General features: G+C 38.7%; 1 long non-coding RNA gene across 1 annotated transcript in view; it reads left to right on the forward strand.

The window, feature by feature from the left end:
* The window catches only part of LOC123873984, a 26,951-nt gene continuing 6,788 nt past the window's right edge, over positions 1 to 20,163 (forward strand). The window contains exons 1-2 of the long non-coding RNA XR_006797814.1: positions 1 to 10; positions 17,536 to 17,545. This is a non-coding gene — a long non-coding RNA (uncharacterized LOC123873984). The remainder of the gene's footprint in view (positions 11 to 17,535; positions 17,546 to 20,163) is intronic.

The following is a 20,163-nucleotide window of genomic DNA, read 5'->3' on the forward strand; positions in this document are numbered from 1 at the left end:
CGGGTAAAAAGTTTTAAGGACTCATTTGAGGCGAACCTCGATGAGATTAAATATGTATGAGGCTAACGTAGGCGTAGGCTCTAGAGGGTTGTTAAAGACATTATTGGATTCAATCTTAGTTACCTCCTAATTTCAATGAAAGGCTTGAACTTATTACAAGATGTAAGCAGAACGCTAGTACTAGATGTACTAGTAACTAGTTAGAGTGTTAGTTCATGCAACCAGGTTCTACAAGGTGGTAACCAGAACGCTGGCATAAACGAAGACAGGTGATAGTACTGGTGATAACTGGTGATAAGGTACCTCAAAAACAAACACGATAAAATAAAATAAAAAAATATCCTGTATTTTTTAAAAGTTAACAATATATTGAAAATAAAACATCTGGCTGACGCTAGAGGTTAACGAACGTTCCATAAATAGGCCACTGGGAATCAATGCCACGTCGTAGGCGACGCATTGACCCGAGTTTTGCATGCTATGCATTGCGGATTTGAAAAATACTAAATGGTTATTGGCATTGGATTGTGTTTAGGTAGTTTAATCATAGCCCCAAGTTTTTGTTAGCGTTCTGGTTACACCCTTTAAATGGTTTCAAGTCCAAGTCTAAATCAAAGTGAGACATCACTACAGCATTAGGTACGCTGCCTGAGGTGATACCCTTTTTGAGATTTTGGTCTACTTGGTTTTTTACTGATTACATGTTAGTCCTTGACTGCGATCTCACCTAGTGGTAAGTGATAATGGATGGATCAAGTTTCAATCGGCATCGTACCGGAAGGCTAGGCGGCACAGCTTGCCGGTAAGCTGGTAACCAGCCACGGAAATTATGTCTTTCTCTTAATACTGTCCAAAAAGTACGTTAATTGTTTTGCCTGATTCATAACTTAAATTATTTCAGTAAAATAAAACAAAAGAAAACTCTACTCAGCTCTCGACTTAACTATTTTGTAAGCATAAAAGAAAACTCAGTATTAACTCAGCGATACCCTAAAGCCCTAAACTAAAACACGACGACTAACCGGTTCTTACCGGTCAATACATCTGTCCTGCTTACTCGTTATAAGTGTGAGAGAGAAGTTAAGGCTCTACACACGGAACCAACTTTCTTCTCCAACTCATGTTCCAAGTCCCAACTTAACTAGAAATTAAACCGTGGGTGATCTATTACTACCAAATAGCATTTGATACGTCTTCGTGATGTCATTCTTTCTAGCAAAAGGTCTGTTGGCTTGGTAAGTATATTTTTACTCGTGCAATCAACTCATAATATACGTCATCGGAACTAGGCAGTGACAAATTACACACAGTATGAACACTGGTTGTACTCCTAGTACAGCAACTTATTTTCCACTTGGCCAACAAGGAATGTTTGTATCTATAGAGTATGAATGCCTGTTGTGAGAAGTTACTTAATTGTTCAACAGGTGTATGTGCATGTTATTTTTGAATGACTTTAGTTGGAAACGCGCCTTCTAGTCTTTGTCATTCATAGGTGCAAATTCATTTCTGTTGAAACTTGAAATTGGTACTGTTTCACCACATAAGGGATATCGTCGCTAACCAATTTGGCGCGAGGTTGGGACGCAAGTTTTTATTTACTCAGATACAAGTTAGCCCTTGACTGCAATCTCACCTGGTGGTAAGTGATAATTCAGTCTAAGGTGATATCGGGCTAACCTGGAAGGGGTATGGCAGCTTTTGTTAAACCCATACCCCTTTGTTTTTTACACTGCATCGTACCGGAACGCTTAATCACTTGGCGGCACGGTTTTGCCGATAGGGTGGTAACTAGCCACGGCCGAAGCCTTCCACCAGACCAGACCAGACATTTAGAAATCATAAAATCCAAACCTCTCCTGGGAATCGATTATCGAATCCAGGATCTCCCACTAATAAGACCACAGCGCTTACCACTGCGCCAGAGAGGTTGTCGAGTTGGTCCCGTGTGTAGCTCGGAGAGTGAGGGCAGTGGTCCAACGGGTCTCCGCTGGGAGCTGACACGGTTAGCACACACACACACACACACACACACACGCACACGCACACACACACACATGACGCTTACTTTGATAACACTTAGACCAGGTCTTCGGTTTAAGGTCTTAAAAGATAAGGCTTATTCTTATAGCAGCAAAGTTACTTAGGTAGTAATATGGCGGACTGAGAAGAAAAGTGTGGAACAAAGGAAATGTAAATGAAGCATCCACTTTGGATAAAGTTGGTGAAAAGGATTGTTCATACATCGCCGCTCCGGGCAGTAGGGGGGAGGCCGGGGTCGGAGGGGGGGAGCGGAAACTGAGATTACGCAAACAAAATAAAACAATACTTACATGAATTAAATACATTACTCGTTTAAGAGGAGGGTATGCTCTCAACGAGTGAAGTTTTTCGTACAGTTTTTGTTCGTCTCTTTTTACGATTTTCTTGGTATGAGTAATGAAGACAAATGCAATTGCATGGCTGATTAATAAATTACTAAGTACAGTAAGAAGTAAGAATATTTGAAGTTGTAACAAACAACTTTGTCAAATTAAATGAGGGGTATCGATAAGCTGATACAAGTGACCCGATTACCTAAATGATAAAAATTTAACTAACTAAGTACTTTCTCATGTATTTTGAATATCTTATTATTTTAGTCGCTACTCAGCAAAGTTACCTAGGCAAGGCAGGTAAACGGCAGTGCTGTGCCTTAACAGGCTGCGCCCGCGCCGCCGGTAGCGGACCGGTTCCGACATCGGTTGTTATTTTATTTGTCTTTTTGCCGAGCCCTCTCCGCCTCAGAATTAATTGCCTCGTTTTATCGTTTATCTCGTCTTAAGCTCGCTACGCACTAACCACTTACGCTGGCATTACCGATGGCAAGTCCGATGAGGCCTATCACCCGATGAGGCTCCAGCTATTAAAAAGTTTTTTAGCACTAAGACTTCATGGCCCTAGGCCCTAGGGTCTCCACGGCAAACGGAACTGAAATGTAACTCTCGATAAGAGAGGCATACTTGCGCCGCTTGCCGTTTTCAGCCATTTCTGCTGCGGCTCCCGGTCTCGATGCTGTCTCGTGTATGGCACAGGACCAATGTGTCTACTGTGTGTGTGTATTTTGGTAAGGCGATACGAAGATGACTAATCGTATCTATTATGTGTACGTATACAAAGATAGCCACCCGTCATTATTCAATTAGATCCACATTCGTAGCACAATCAGATAAATACAAATGACAGAGGTCGTTAGTGTGCTGCGATCCTTAATGACTCGTTCGTTTTGTACTTTTTCGTACACCATCAATTTCAATTGAAAAGCCTCTTCGCTATGAATATAACTAACCAGTTATAAGGGAAGTTTAAAATGATGTATAGCTGTTGCCTGTTAGCTACTATGTTGCGACTCGCGGGGAGCTTCGTTGAGAAACGAGTTGTTGTTTTATTCAATGACAAAATACAATAAAAACTAAATACGCATTAACTATGTATTTAAGTGGTTTTTGAATTTGTGTGGTGTTGCGATGGTGGTGGTGCGTGTGGCTTGCTTGGTGGCTGGCTTTTCCTGTATGTTTATCAGTGGGAGGGCGGGCGGTGCATCGCATGCTGCATGTTGCGCCATACAGATTTGTCTGGTTTAGCGGATTATAGCAAATTCAGCTGTTGGTTCCTTATACTTATTTTCTTTTTATAGCCCTGTATGCAAAGCACACGATCTTCCCCCATTCAGTTTTGCAGCATTTTTCTTTCAGCGCAAACTGCGGGCTATTTCGGCCAGAGGCAGCGTTAATGGAGTTTTTCGTGGAACTAAAAGTTAAAGCTCGAGTAAAAAGGCACAAAGGCCGGGCTGGGCCGGCTGCAGTGTAAACACGCTTTACTTCAGCAAACAGGACCGTGGTTATCTCTCGGTTTACTTACTGATAGCACGTACAAAGAGCTCAAGACATGATTTACCCGACAACTAAGACAGAGTTATGTTTTCACGGCTATCTGGGTGTACAGCGTGTTTTTTTAACTTGGATAGTAGGGGGAAACCAAAACCACAGGAGATACAGGGGAACTTAAGAATAAAACATAAGATCTTTTTCTGTGATAACAATTTTGCTATACCTAATCTGTTTTTGTTAAAGCGTGGGTTGTCCGAATACTTGCATAGAAAACCCTCAAGTTTCTTAGACAACATTCTGAAGCTGTACGTTTTTATATCAGTCTACAGTCAGTTAGTTGCTACAAATAGTTACCGTATACTGTACAGTGTACACACATTAGGAACGTAACCAAAATTATCTCGAGGAAGACTGTCTTTGAGATAACCCTACACGGAACCATAGACTGTGGCTGTGTTTGTCCGTTTGTCCACTTGTATCTACGTATACGGAACAGGGCGTATCGTGGTGGTTTCATGGTTAAACAAACTTACAGGTTTAGGTATGTGTTGATATTGAGATACGAGTAGATAATGCCCGCAACGCAATTTCATTCGCGTAGATTTAAGATTTTAAAAGTCCCGTGGAAACTCTTTGGTATTAGAAACTTGGAGAAACAAAAAAAAAACAACTGTACTCACGATATCCATCAAACAAAACAACCCAAACCTCCTTTTCATCCGATTACGGCAAAGCCAAGAGGAAGTGTTATGATTTTAGTAGTGTATATGTATGTTCCACCGTAGCGCCTAAATAACTAACTGAACCAATTTTGATGAATGAGGTGTCAACCGATTCGTTATTATAGTCCGTTTGACATAATATATGACGAGATAATCGACCTCACGGATGTTACATTTTTCTTTTTGCTATTGTATCGAGTGGGATATCAAATGAAAGAGGAAAAACTTCTGAGTTCATAAATATAAATATAGTACCTACAATGTTAAACTACACCGAGCGACAGAAAAACAATTTTATACAATATTTATCGCTATCTATCGGCAGTTCGCCGGTAGTAGTCAGGTTTTAGTGCTGTTTATTTACTTTGAAATAATGAACGATCAATATGAACGAAGAATTACTTAGAATCAAGTAATACTAACAATGCGTATTATTTTCCCTAAAAAGGGATTAATTTAACGCCACTCGAATTATAAGGGATACAGAGAAAAGAGGCTTTCCCATTTTTCCCCGGGAGGCTGATCTCCGCAATAATTCCCCTAATTAGTTCACGCGAGGCGCGAGGGCACTTCGCTGTGAGAAATCCCTATAGCTTCAAGATACGAATAACATTGTTATGGTTTTGTTTTTGTTTCCGACGTGTGTTTGGAGTTTTAACCCATCGCCGACACACTACTGAGAACGGCTCTTCTCTCAGAATGAGAAGGTCTCATTGAGAACATTATGGAGAATAATTATTCTCGGGTGTTTTCCTTCACCGCTAAAGCTTGCTAAAACACATCCGAAAAGTTAGAGGTGAGGAATCGAACCCTCAAACTCCCGGACAATACATATAATTTTTTTACATAGTAAAGAGTCGAAATCTCGTTGACTTAGTCGAGTTGTATGCGGAAGGATCTGGGAAACTCACCGTATTATTATCCCAAGAGACCTCTTACCATTAAGTTATTAATGGAAACGCAATGAGGAATACGAATCTAAAGAAACAAAGGAGAGAGAGAATGCAAAATTCCAGTTGAAGTTCTCTGTAGTGTGGTAGTCTGTATTGCTGCCTACAATGCATCATCATGATTGAGTATACCGAACGAAATTGCATTTTAATGTAGCTTAGAAATAAAAATAGCCATACTTATTGTGAGCACAAAAAATACCAACACATTCGTCACGCCTTTTAAACCGGTAAGGAAAATTCTAGTGCAGTAAATACCTACCCATTATACCTAAGTTATACACAAAGACTTAACATAACTATTAGGTTATTAGGTCTAGAAATATAGACATTGTGTCTCTGAGCAATGAGTCACCTGCGTGTAGCTGTGGCATATTCAGTTCAATGTTGCTTACTCATACTCGCATTTGACCCATTTACATGCTTTACTTTATAATAAAGTGATTTTAAAATTAGGGTCGCCTATTTACGATATTGTTCGATTTGTAATCCATATTTCCATACTAATATTACAAATATGAAAATGTGTCTGTCTGTTTGCTGGTTTTTACCGCCCAACAGTTTAACCAAATTTGATGAAATTTGGTGCAGCTTATTTTATTAGCCATCCCGGGGAAGGACGTAGACAACTTTTTATCCCGGAAAATCATAAAGTTCCCAAGCAATTCGTACGGCCCATCCGTTTAACCGATTATAGGTACAGAGGTAGTTTGCATCCCGGAAATTGACATGGGTAACTTTTTATCCTGGTAAATCAAACAGTTCCCACGGAATTTAAAAAAATCCTTATACCACGCAGACGAAGTCGCGGGCATCATCTTGTTTATAAGTCATATTGGTAAATACTACATCGATGATATCCTTCGTAGTTAAGACGTCTCGGTCTTCTACTCGGGCACGTATTTCCGTTTCCATGTGCAACAGGAGGCATGTATCTCTAACTTTTCGGGAGTTAAGTAGGTAGGTATATGAGTTATCCGCATTTATAAAGCACCAGCATATATACATATATCTAAGTTGCAGATTACAGTGCAGGCTAGATAGATATCCTATAGGCTGGAAGCTAGATATTCTAAACGTAGGTATGAGTATCTTTAGTAAACTTTGAGCATTCATACAGTTGAAAGGTTGTACAGTAGCAAGCCGATATCAAAGCAAAACTACTCCCAAAAAACTGCACTTACACAGCATCTCAACAGCACTGCCGAAAATAAAACACAAAAAAAACGAAAATGTACTTTAATGTTCACTCGAGACGCACTTTACCCGCATGTACTCCGACACAGTACACCGTACAGTGTACACAGGACGAGTCCTTGACAATCTCCAAAGGTTAAGAGGAGTCTATTCGTAGTGAGCTCCAGACAAACGTAGTTTGACTCTTTGTTTTTTTAATCAGATACAGGTTAGCCCTTGACTACAATCTCACCTGGTGGTAAGTGACGACGCAGTCTAACTCTAAGATGGAAGCGGGCTAACCTGGAAGGGGTAGAGCAGTTTTCATTAAACCCATTCCTTTGGTTTCTACACGGGCGTCGTACCAGAACGCTAAACAAAAACTCTCAATTGAATATTAACCAATCAAACTCAATGGAATTCTGTAGATACGAACATTATCTGTCGGAAGGCTCAAATGTTTACATACAAAACTTTTAATCCGTTTAACTTTGGATGTCTATAAATTTTTATTAATTTTGGTTGCTTAATATTCAAATGAGAATGAAACTCCGTTTGTATGGGGCGAGTGACGGGGAGGCCTCTGTTAAATTCGAGCCCTTGAAGCGAGCTGAGAAATGCAGTTGTCGACACAAAAGGGCTCTCGTGTGGAGGACTGGCTGCTGCAAGATACGGGCTCTCAAAGCGCCTGTCTAGCCTGCACCGTGTGCCCTGCCTATACTAGTGTACTTAGCTACGTGTTCTGTTTGCGCATTGTGGATGCGAGGTATTATTATCCCTACAGCTTACCCTTACCGCTACCCCTACCGTCGATGTCTCTTACCTCTACTCACAGATCACCCGAAGAATCACCGATGCAATGTTGTCGGACTATCGGTCTTTTATCGGATATATTTAGGGGATTGTGTTCAGGAATTGGATTGTTCTTTCTTCACCAAGAGTTGAGACGTATAGGTGTTGTGAATTATCACTAGGTATAAATACCGTAGCGAGGTCCCTCGATGAAATCATAAACATTATCCATTTAGTAACGTTTATTTCTCTCAACAGTTTTAGTTACTTGTCGTGATTTTTAACCCCCGACCCAAAAAGAGGGGTGTTATAAGTTTGACGTGTGTATCTGTGTATCTGTGTGTCTGTGTATCTGTGTATCTGTGTATCTGTGTATCTGTGTATCTGTGTATCTGTGTATCTGTCTGTGGCATCGTAGCGCCTAAACGAATGAACCGATTTTAATTTAGTTTTTTTTGTTTGAAAGGTGGCTTGATCGAGAGTGTTCTTAGCTATAATCTAAAAAAATTGGTTCAGCCGTTTAAGAGTTATCAGCTCTTTTCTAGTTTTCTTGTAGAAAAGAAGGTTAGATAACCGTTAGGTTCATAATATTATGTCAATAGACAAATGTCAAGCTGTCAAGATGGACGTTGCCTAAATACATAATTATTTATTTGAAAATGATGTTTTTCAAAACTCAAATACTTTGGATCGTCGGGGGTGTTATAAATTTTTAATTTACACTTGTTATTTCATTTACTTCTTCAAAATTTGATTAGGTAACTCGTTCAAGCCGAGCACCGATATTAAAAATGCTTCAACACTGACGGAGAACGACTGGTGGTCAATACCGCCAAAAGTTCTTATTTAAAGACGCTATTACGATTTTTGTATCACGAAGTTGATGAGTTCTTCATCAACTTCGTAATATTTCTACTGAATTTATTCATATCAAGAAATATATATTTTTATGTCTATACAATTATATTAATTTATGAAACGAAAAGCTAACATGACCAACTAAAACGACAAACAAAAAGTGAAACATAGCGCTCTTTCATCGAAGGGCGTGGAAAGTTACCAAACAATCCTCAGCGGCGCGACCCATGGCGCGACCACACCACAGTACAACCACGTCATGATGTAACTCCATCGTTTCATAGAACATGTATTTGGCATCGAATCTACCGTGACCGCGGCCGGCAGCGCGACCAGCGTACGATGAGCCGCTGAAAATGTAAAATGACTCTCATCACATCCGGTTTCTGGCGATGAGCAAAACTGCGCAGCTCAAAATGTATTTGCTGCTTTCAGGTGCATTGAACCACCTAGCCTAAGAGCCGGGGAACCAATTCTGTAGGTGGACTGAGCTAGGATTTCTCACAGGAATCAATCTTACCCTACTTACTATCCTCGAAGCGTAACCTCTCTAGTGGCTAGAAGGCGTACATCCTCCACAAAATGTCGTGAGTTCCAATATACGCGTAGTTGTGTATTCATTTCTAATTTGAGTAAAAGTCACTGCTTTACGGAATATGTAAACGTAAAGGGGCGCCTGTACTTCTTGTAATCGTTTTCAGTAAGTATTTAATGTTTAAATACAGTATATGGTACATAATTACCGAAATTTCATATTCCTAACTAATTTATTTTTGAGAACTTTGGTGGCCCCCCATTTCATTACTTTTTAAGATTAAAAAAAAAATTAAAAAATTATTTGTACTCTACTCATTGATTTCTAAATAATGACTCCTTTTTCATGTATGGGAGCCCCTCTGAAAAATAATTTAATTAAATTATTAATGAGTCAACGTTCTACTAACACCAAATATTTCAGGTTTGTAACTCATTCAGTCTACGACTTAGAGATCTTTGACATGCGGACAAACAGACAGACAGACAGATAGCTGAGTGACATTAATAGGGCTAGGCTTTTACCCTTTGGGTACGGATTACGCAACCCTACAAAAGAATTGAAACTTGGAATAAATTCAATATTCATGCTGTTTTTAGCACAATATAATATCCCATTGGATATTGATACACAGTGCCCTAGATGAGTAAGGAAAGTGTGGAGTTATCGATTGATCATCAAAGAATCTGGTCAAATGTTTTCAATAGATTTCAATTTAAATTTTTAGATAGATAGATAGATAGATGGATGGATAGGTTGGTTGGTATCTATGCGACTCTCTCTGAGTATACGCGAACTTGACTCGCTCCCAAGGCCAGCGAGTGACGTAAATCGTTCATTGTGACTGACAGCCAGCTAATTGAAGCCCACAATAGGCAGGGGAGCGTCTTCCATAGCGAGGCCCATTGTTCGCCTACCCGATACCCATAGCCATCCCATAGGCTAATGAACCGTGGAAATTGAAACCGTCATGTCAATTCGGCACTATTGTCTCTCCCAAATAGATAGCTCGCGATGTCATTATGCGACATTAATGATGATTAGATTGTGACAATCATTATGTCGATTACCAACAATCGCAGGGACAACAAATCATAATGATCGGAAGTTTCATCATCATAAATGGAACATATGATATAAAATGCCTGTTTAGGCTTGGATGGGCGCCTCAGTGACCTGTGACAGCCACACCGATCTCCATAGAAATGAGCTAATTGCGCGGGAGATGTTACAGTGCACAAGTGTGCACGCCAACACAGGTGCAACCTCTATTCCCTCACTCTCATAGCCGGATCAGGATCAGGCGCAGGACCGGCTTTACGTGCTCTCCGAGACACGGGCGTGGAACACCGCCAATTTTCTAACTCCGCGCTAGTATTGACAATTTCTTAACAGAATAACCCATTTATCTAAATATTTTTAGCCTGACCCAGGAATCGCACCCAGGAGGTCGTCATGTGCAATCGACGTGCTAACCACTAGACCAATGGGCAGGTACCACCTATACACCATCGATTCAAGACCTTCATTCCCACCATTATTATCTCGTCGTTATATTCCATCTACAGAGCACACGACGAATTACATTGTATCTTTAAAACAAGGATGAATCTAGGTATAGACATTATCTAGGCAATTCGATGGGCTTTGTCAACGATAAAAGATTGGTAGGTAAGGTACCTACCTCTAGTAGTCTCGCTGCCTCATGGTACAAAATTCAAAATCTTTGAACAGGTAGATATGTTAGGATCTGTTTTTGTATAGACATTTTTGGAAAATTTTATTTTCTAGAATATTTGTGACCATGAAAATAAACCAGTTAAGGATCCTAATTTAAAAGCAGTCCATACGAAATCATCGAAACAGCATGTCAGCTTGACGCTAAATCATAATTAAAGATATAACAAATCATTGTAGCTTTGTTGACCGCTTTTTATCAGATTTTTTTATCTTTTTATCAACTTTTTGTTGCCGCAATGACATCATGGCTATCACGGTCGGGGAGTTGGTATATAACTATAAATATATTATTATATCACAATGGACGGATAAAAAATACGCTAGTTGAAACATAGTCGCGGAGATGGCTGTGATTCCTTTGCACTGAATGCTTGGTCGCTAACTATGGGGCTCATAAAGCTCAGAGTCACTTAGCGGGCGATGGAGAGAGCTAGCCTGGAGTTTCTCTACGTGATCAAGTCAGAATTGAAAAAAATCGTAGGAGCACTAGACTCGACATGGGTTGTGAAACTGAAGGGGCGATAGATCCCAAAGTGCTAGAACGGAGACTATCAAAAAGCGCAGCGCTAGGAGACCCCGCACCAGCTTTTACGATTCAGGGACTGTATTCGGACCCCTGAATAAAAAATTAAAAATGCGCCATTCACGTACGACTCAGACCGTGGCGTGTGGAGCTCCCTACAAGAGACTTACCTACATACGTCCTGATAATGATGATGATGATGAAATGCTTGAAAATATTTTTCATGTCAGACATTGAAGAAAATTTTTTCGGTTTGAGCAATTTCTCAAATCATTAATCCGGTCAAAAAATCTTTTATTTCCTAGTTGTTCTTTAATCTCCAGCCAGTGAGAAAGGATTGCCCTGAGATGTACTTTACCTAATATTTTGAATAGGATAGGAGAACTCACTTAGTGGTGAGATTCCTCTGGGGTTTCTGAAATATATAAACAGCTTTGACAGACGTGGCATTAGCCGAGCAATAAATGAAATGGCTAAAGAATAGATAACATATTCATGGCATCCTTATTATTCTCAATAATTTCATTCTTCATTATCATCATCAATCCATTGCCAGCTCACTACTGAGCACTGCACGGATCTTTCCTCAGAAATAAATCTTTCTCAGAATGAGAAAGGTTTATTTCTGGCCAAGTGTGGATTGACCGACTTTACACATCTTTTTGAAAACATATATTGTAAGCTCACTTATCACTTTTAGGTAAACTTATATTAGGTACATAAAGAATTACATTATAAATATTTAAAATGTAAAAATAATAATTATAAAATATCTGCTACGTCTTTAATATTGTTGTGTAGAGGCGGCATTCATTATGGAACGACAGAGCCGACGGACGTATTGTGATTGTATTCTGTTAAATGTGTAAAATATACAAAGTGAAAACTAATGTCGAGAATTATTTAAAAATCCTGATAACCTGAAGCTGTGGCTACAATATTATGGAGGTTTCCTCGCGAGGTTTTCCTTCACCGTTAAAACCAGTGATATAATTAATTTTTTTTTAACACATTTTACCCACACCGTTTAACTACTTCAGTTAATGTAAACCAGTAGCTAGGTAGGTAATTTTAACCGACAGTTAACACGTTTATCGCAAAAAGTTGGCGCCGGTTAGTAGTGGCAAGGTTAACTTACATTTTAACCTTGAATTTTTTTGGAATATTTAACAATTTGAAATGCAAACCCGCACTTTGTTAAAGCAAAAAAAGTTAACTGTTATAATACTTAATATAAACTTCAAAAAGTAGATTAAATTTATCGACAGTTTTGGTAGGTAGAGGTATGCAGTAGCATGTGAAAATCTTTCTACATGTAACACTTGCTACCTTATACAAGGAATCAAAAGCTTAATTTGCTATTAATCCTTCCTTGTATGTAGATTGTAGGTATATCATGGACTTCCGTAAATTAACAACTGCTTCTATACAATACTTGCTACCTTACCTAGTAGGTGCACTGAAAAATTACTAAGCATTTCCTGCTTTGTTATTTAAATTTTTCACGCTTATAGTCTTCAATCCGAGGTAAGACGATAAAGACCGTGCGAGCAAGCACACTTTTATCGCTGTGTTACTCAAAGAACAAAATATCTAGTTAAATTAATGCACTTACCTAGTATCTAATTAGGACCTAGAAAACAATCTTTTGCTAGTTAGGTATTACATTTTGCGCCATTTTAGCCCTTTTAGAATTTTCGCTCTTCGATCATCATCATGGTCAATTCATCGTCGGCCCACTACTGAACACGGGTTTCCTCTCAGAATGAGAAAGGTTTGGGCCTAGTCTGCAACGCTGGTCCAGTGCAGATTCTCAGACTTCAGACATTATGGAAAACTCTCAGGCATGCAGGTCACCTCAAGATATTTAATTGCTAAAAACGTACATAATTCTGAAAAGTTGAAGGTAGGTATGTATCTACGACTCTGTGTACCTATCTACCTAGGATCGAACCCGAACACGAGGCCAAGTCTTTAGGCTATCGCGGCTTTTCATCGCAGGCACAAATAAGCACTATAGGTATGTTGCAACTCAGGTAGCAACTAGCAAGTCCTAAGCCTAGCAACTGCAAACAAGAGGCGTCGCACTGTCTGTTTGTGCTCTCAAGGTTTCACACGTTCACAAAGTCATACCAACAAATAACTATACGTTGCATCGGAACTAAGGTTTTATAGCACTTATGAATAAGGTAGCAAACTGGGTGCACGTATTGATCAAACTATCTAGACTTGCGTGGCAGGGTGGGCTATAGACTGAGAGACGGGGAACAATTTTGTTTTTACAGGTAAGTACTAAGTGTCTAAGCGAGGTCTCAGTCAGTCTACTTGGGTGAAATTGCACTTGCCCGTCCGTCCGTCTGTCAAGACTCAAGAGCCACTTCTGAACGTTAGGTATTACTTCAAACATAATAATTATGAAAATTGAGGGCCTTCAGCCGAATATTGCATAATTAAATTAAATAATCTTCATTTGAGGGGAGCTCTCATACTAAATCCAATAAGCCTCAATAGCTCAACGGTTATAGGAGCGGACTGAATTCCGAAAGGTCTGCGGTTCAAACCCCACCCGTTGCACTATTGTCGTACCCACTCCTAGCAAAAGCTTTACGCATAGTTGGAGTGGAAAGGGGAATGTTAGTCATGATTAAAATGGCTAATATTCTATAAAAAAAATCGAGGCCTTTAAAGTGGAGATAGAATTCGACGCTCTTTGTCAACAAGTGTAAATTAAAAATTTATAACACCCCCGACAAGTGAAGGTTACAGTAACACAGTTACTAGAAAAGAGCTGATAACTTTCAAACGGCTGAAGCGATTTTCTTGGATTATATTGACACACGTCAAACTTATAGCACCCCTCTTTTTGGGTCGGGGGTTAAAAACGGCTTTATAATATGAGAAACTGAAACTTGTGTATATTCGCATATATCCACAGCATATATCTCATATAAATTCCAACAATTCGAATTAGCAACAACAAGCAAAACGGCCATTGTTTGAAAATTCCATGTTACATTTCATTTCATATGGCTATAACTAATAATAGATTGGCTGTGCGGTGTGCATGCCAATTAAGATAATCATGCTAAAATACCAAACCTACATGTCGCTACCATTTACATTTACATGCACGAGTATGTGCATGTACCTAATTTATATATTGTACAACAATTAATCTCCTAGACACATGTGACATGACAAAGACGCATGCAAGCAATCAACTCCATTCAATTGACTCATTTGCCTACAATTTTAACTCAAATTGTTTCTTGTGAGTATACCTATAAGGTACCTCGCTAGTTAACCAATTATAAAAAATCTTGTCTCGTTTAATAAAATGTCGTGATAAAAAAACTAGAAAACACTGTTGAGATGTGCTTATTTTCTAGTCTTCTTGAAGGAAACATCTGCACAATGCTGGACAGTTTTCAAAAAACCGGCCAAGTGCGAGTCAGACTCGCGCACCGAGGTTTCCGTACTCTGGTATTTTCCGACATTTTGCACAATAAATCAAAAACTATGAAATTAAATAAAAATCTGTTTTAGAATGTACAGGTAAAGCCCTTCCATATGATACCCCACTTGGTATAAGTCTTAGAACAGGGTATAGTTATCTTACTCTGAAATTTGAAAATACTAATTATTTGTTCATGAACACATTTTAATATTTTTTGTGATGTAACCACAAATTCACGATTTTCGGATTTTTCCTTTACTTGTGCTATAAGACCCACATACCTGCTTTTCATGATTCAAGGTCAACGGGAAACACCCTATAGGTTTTCTTCATAGACAAGACAGACGGACAGACAACAAAGAGATCCTAATAAGGGTTTCGGTTTTCCTTTGGAGGTACGGAACTCTAAAAGTTAACTATTTTCATAGCAGTTGTTTAGGTGTAGTTACATTTTAGGATTTTACCTAGTCAGGTTTTAAATGACTATCTCGTCAAAATAGCGTTGTATGTCAGTTACAAGCAATTTACGTATACGACTTTGTGACATAAAAGCGTTGTAATAGCCTAACAGAAAAACTGTACAATTGCAAAACAGTTGAATACAATATGAGAGCCAATTGCCAGTTCATTACCATAACGACCGCAGCTGTTCTAGCTCTGCCTAGATACTAGCTCTCCTGCGCGCACTCACACCGCATTCTAGCTCTTATTGCTGGTGAATATAGCATACACTCCGATAACCTTAAATTAATACCGATACATGATGGGTAACCGAGCAACTTTGTAAATGCGACTACTCCAAACTTTAACCCAAAGGTATAAAGCTTAAAATTGTATGTATAAGTTGGTTTATAACGTGGTATCAGATGTAGCCTCAATGACATTGGCAATTACTGGTGTCGATTGACCTTGGTTGTGCGCGTGGCTTTGCTCGGGTTTCAATTGCTGTTTTTATATGTAATCGATCCTACACGCGACATGAATCGGTTTGGTGAACACCCATGCTTATTGCTTATGTAACCGGGTGATATTTGGAAGCGTCTATTATATCTCTTTTCTTCTTTTTTTCAAAGCGAGTAAACTATGGTATATTGTAGTGGTTTTCTTGGGATAGTAATATGTGATATGCTCCCAGGGTTTTCTTCGAGGTATGGACACAATCTGCTTCTTTCTGGACTCCCCAGAATCATCAATGCCTTATCGTTCAGGTGGCCGAAAAGGCATACAATAGGGAGTTGTGAAAAATTTGGGCTAAAAACAGACTAATTCAGATAGATTAGATATTCAGATAGAAGGAGCGTTGACCCTAAACAATGACCAACAAGAAGACGACGCACAGAAACAAGTCGGTATAAGAGCGTGTTGAGTCCTCCGAGCAAGTGCCATAACTTGATGAGAGCACAGCATCCAAGCTCGAGCATTAACAAGATTACTGCAATTAAGATAATTTCGGCGAAGGAAGCGTTTACAGCATTTCAAAATGGTCACATCCTCTCCACTTGCGGTCATTATGATTAATTAGCTACACACACAATTATTATATACACACAGCTACTGACATTTAAGAATGTGTAGCTTCATTTGAAGTGATTTACCTAGATATCCTTGAAAGAAGATAATGAGTATTAAGATCAGTTAAAAAACTGTTTAGTGTAAAGTTACTGAACAACTATTAAACATCAAAAAAGCTCTCCAAACGGCAATTCCTCTATCTCTCTGACGTGGCTCAAATTGTTAAGCGCAGATAAATCAACGCAACGAGCAATTAAAGCCGTTTCGAATCTTAACTGCTCAAGCTTCTAAAACTTTATTTTTACATCCGACTCTGGGGCCCGTTCTTGTACACGTGTCTATATCTGAACTTGTTTACGCTTAATCTAACATCTTGTTGCCTTGGCGTCGTCTATTCCGTTTTAAGTAACATGCCTATCTCCTGCAAGTTTTATTCCTAACCCTACAATTTACAGTCGATTATTACTTGCAGTACGTTTGGAGTTGGGACGTTGTGTTACGTCGTCTATTACATTTCAAGTTTCATCTCCATCTTCTCTTACTTTAAGTCTCACCTGTATGAAAACAGGGTTGATATTTCCTTGATAGGTATCTAGAGTTACGACCTTGTGGTCATCTCCAGTGGCAGCGACGTGTCTGTTTGCCGCGGTAGGCACACCGACGGACGTAACGTCAAGTGCGGCAGTTATGTTTTATTGCTCGCCTGTTTTGTTGCTACAATCAACAGCAAAACTAATGTGACTACCGTATTCCGCTTCACATGAAACTGATTCATATTCACCAGGTAATAAAGCAACATTTACACTGACATCATTTCTGTTATGTACTGCAACGTTGTCGTGTACGCTCAGTACAAAACAAATGAATAAAAGCTACACTATATTATTATCTGCATCCTTCTCAGCTTCATATATTTAGATAGAGATGTGCTACTTTCTAAATTTGTCTTGTGATTTAGTTTTATGGAGCGCTAAAGAGTTGCATCCCGGAATGGTTGTAGTATGATGGGTTATGTTGTAGCTTGACGCTGTGCTTAAAGCGACTTTGTCATTGTTACGGGTCTGGTTTAGTGGCTTAGCGTCCGTTGTTTGACGGATCAGCGGCGTAGGCTTTAGTTAAACGGCCACAGACAATGTTAACTTATTGAGGTTACATTGTCGAAAGGAAAATAGAGAAACATAAAAATTTAAAGCTTTCGTCTTCTGATAGTGTATCGGCTGTTGCTTTATATTGTAAGCTTTATCGACTACGGTCCATCCACTGTAATGGCATTTATATGACATTTGGTTAGATTTCTTTTACGGAATTTACTTCTACTTTGTTACAGAATTATCATTTTTTATCACCCTATTTCTTATATCTCTTTGAATCATACTTCTATCCATCTACACCACAAACTAGTAGAAATAAAGTAAAGTCAGTCTTATCTATCTGTTTGAAAGCACACACTATGCACATTAATACACTTTGCATTTAGTACCTATTCGCCAATCCGCAATACCTGAACATTCTTCTAAATAAAAACTAGCTTAACTTTATCATATATTCATATATTCAAAAAAGGTTTAACTTTATCATATATTTCTAAATAAAAACTAGCTTAACACAATTTTTTGACTTGAACCACGCTCATTGACAACGAAAAAGAATTTGTATAAATTCTCACGTTTTTCTTTTAAACTGAACCTACTTTTTTCGCAACACCTTTTAGTTCAGAAACGACTTTGTGTTTCTTTGAAACAAATTTAACTTTCCGTAAAGTTAAAATTGTTTCCATAAAACCTGAATTTCTATGGTGATTTTGATAGCCTTTTAATAATATTTTCTACGTCTAAGTAATCCTTTATACCTAAGTTTTATAATATTTTGTGACGTGTATCTTTCCCGCAGAAAGAGCATTCCAAATCAGTGGTAAAATTACAATTTCTTTAAGTAAATAGTTCATAATTCCTTTAAATCACTCTTTCAATATTATAAACTAGCTGATGCCCGCGACTTCGTTCGCGTGGATGTAGTTTTTTAAAAATCCCGTGGGTACTCGTTGATTTTCCGGGATAAAAAGTAGCCTATGTGCTAATCCAGAGTATAATCTATCTCCATTCTAAATTTCAGCCCAATCCGTCCAGTAGTTTTTGCGTGAAGAAGTAACAAACACACACACACACACACACACACATACAAACTTTCGCCTTTATAATATTAGTGTGATGGGAAAGTGTGTTTGTTTATTGGTTAGTTGGTTTATCCTTCAATCACGTTACGTCACGTGACGTGGTTGGAGGACAACGCAACGGAGCAACGGATCCATGTGATTTTTATATGGACATGGAACAGAAAAGGCTACTTTATCAGGAAATACAAAGAGTTTCCACGGGATTTTTAAACACTTTTCTACTAGTACTCTACTCTCTAATTAAGGTTTTTATATACTTACTTAATTATTATCAGCTAGTACTTGAAATACGCACATGATTTACGTATGTATTGACACCTAGCCTAATATAGTTGTATGCGTACATGAGTAAAGCTCCAAATGGATCGACAATCTTTGCCTTTGTATTCGTGCAACGTTAACCTGTATGCCTGTTAATTGCTTTGATTTCCTCCCCTCATTTGCCACAGGCGATGTTATCTACCTACTAATAGTATGTTTTGCCATTGGACTTTTATGAGCTTAAATTTGCATAGTAAGACATTGTAAAACAAAGGAGTGTTTACCTTAAAAAATTAGTATTTGTAATTAAGAGATGTTCAAAAACTTACAGATTCGAATTTTTTATTAACTTAAGGTGAATCATTAACCGAGGCAATGAATTAATAGTTATTTGTTACGCAAGGGTGCAAAGTTGTTATTTTGTGTCTTGGGCATGATTTTAGCTTGTCTACTTTATTTCTTGCACGTGATCCAGATCTGAAGTCAGGGAGGGAAATTTTCCCCCTAACCCTATACATATAGTCAGTAGATAGGCAAAACAAAAACTACTCTATAATGAATATGAATTTCATTTAGATGTATTGTGTGGCATGGGTCGTTACAGGGTTATATTTAGATCGCCTTGAACCGAGGAAAATAACGAGTGTTTACTGTTTACCGTTTACGAGCTCGCTCTGTGCCGGGGAATTGTGACTCTACAATCGGAATCGAAAGAGCGGTGATAGTCTAGCTAGCTGCTGGACAATAGACTTAGATAGACCATATGATTGCAAGATTTGCGCTTGATGACAATAATTATGACTATAAAGAACATCAATGATGAGGTCTAGGACCTAGGTAGGAGCACGCTTACATAGAAGAAGTCTATTCACTTTATTTTATTACTAGATGATGCCCGCGACTCCGTCCGCTTGTATTTAGGTTTATTTAAAAATCCCGTGGGAACTCTTTGCTTTTCCGGGATAAAAAGTTGCCGAAGTTAATTTCCGGGACGTAAGCTACCTCTGTACCTTTCATATAACTCGGTTTAACAGATAAATTCTTAAGAGTTCTGTAGAAACTCTTTCCGTCTATATCCGTCCCCGGGATGTAGGCTAACTCTGTACCAAACATTAAAATCGGTTCAGCGGTTGAGCCGTGAAAACGTAGCAGACAGACAGACACACTTTCGCATTTATAATAAGTATAATTAATAGTATGGATCAGCAAGAACCTCGGCGATTGCTCTTTTCAAATGTACAATTTCCAATAAGTATTGTAAGGATTCACTTGTTAGTTGTTACCGGAACCCTAAGGACTGACAAATCTCATCCAGTACAATTGCGTCATCACTAAGCTTTTAAAAGATAATAATCGCTCGTTTCATTCCTGCCTAGCTACCAGCTACATTTTGGTGAATACTTTTGACCTTGGTGTCACAGGTATCTCTCACCGTCGCCATGGTTACAGCTTACAGTTTTTGCAGGCCACGATTTGCCAAGCTCCACTGCCAAGTTTTTTGCCGCATTATGTCAGAAATTCAACAGATGATTATTAATAAACGCATATAATATTGCTGAGCCATCTTGTACTCTATCTTTTAAGACTTAAAGACT

Source organism: Maniola jurtina, chromosome 17, assembly GCF_905333055.1.
Source record: "Maniola jurtina chromosome 17, ilManJurt1.1, whole genome shotgun sequence".
Taxonomy (NCBI): Eukaryota; Metazoa; Arthropoda; class Insecta; order Lepidoptera; family Nymphalidae; genus Maniola; species Maniola jurtina.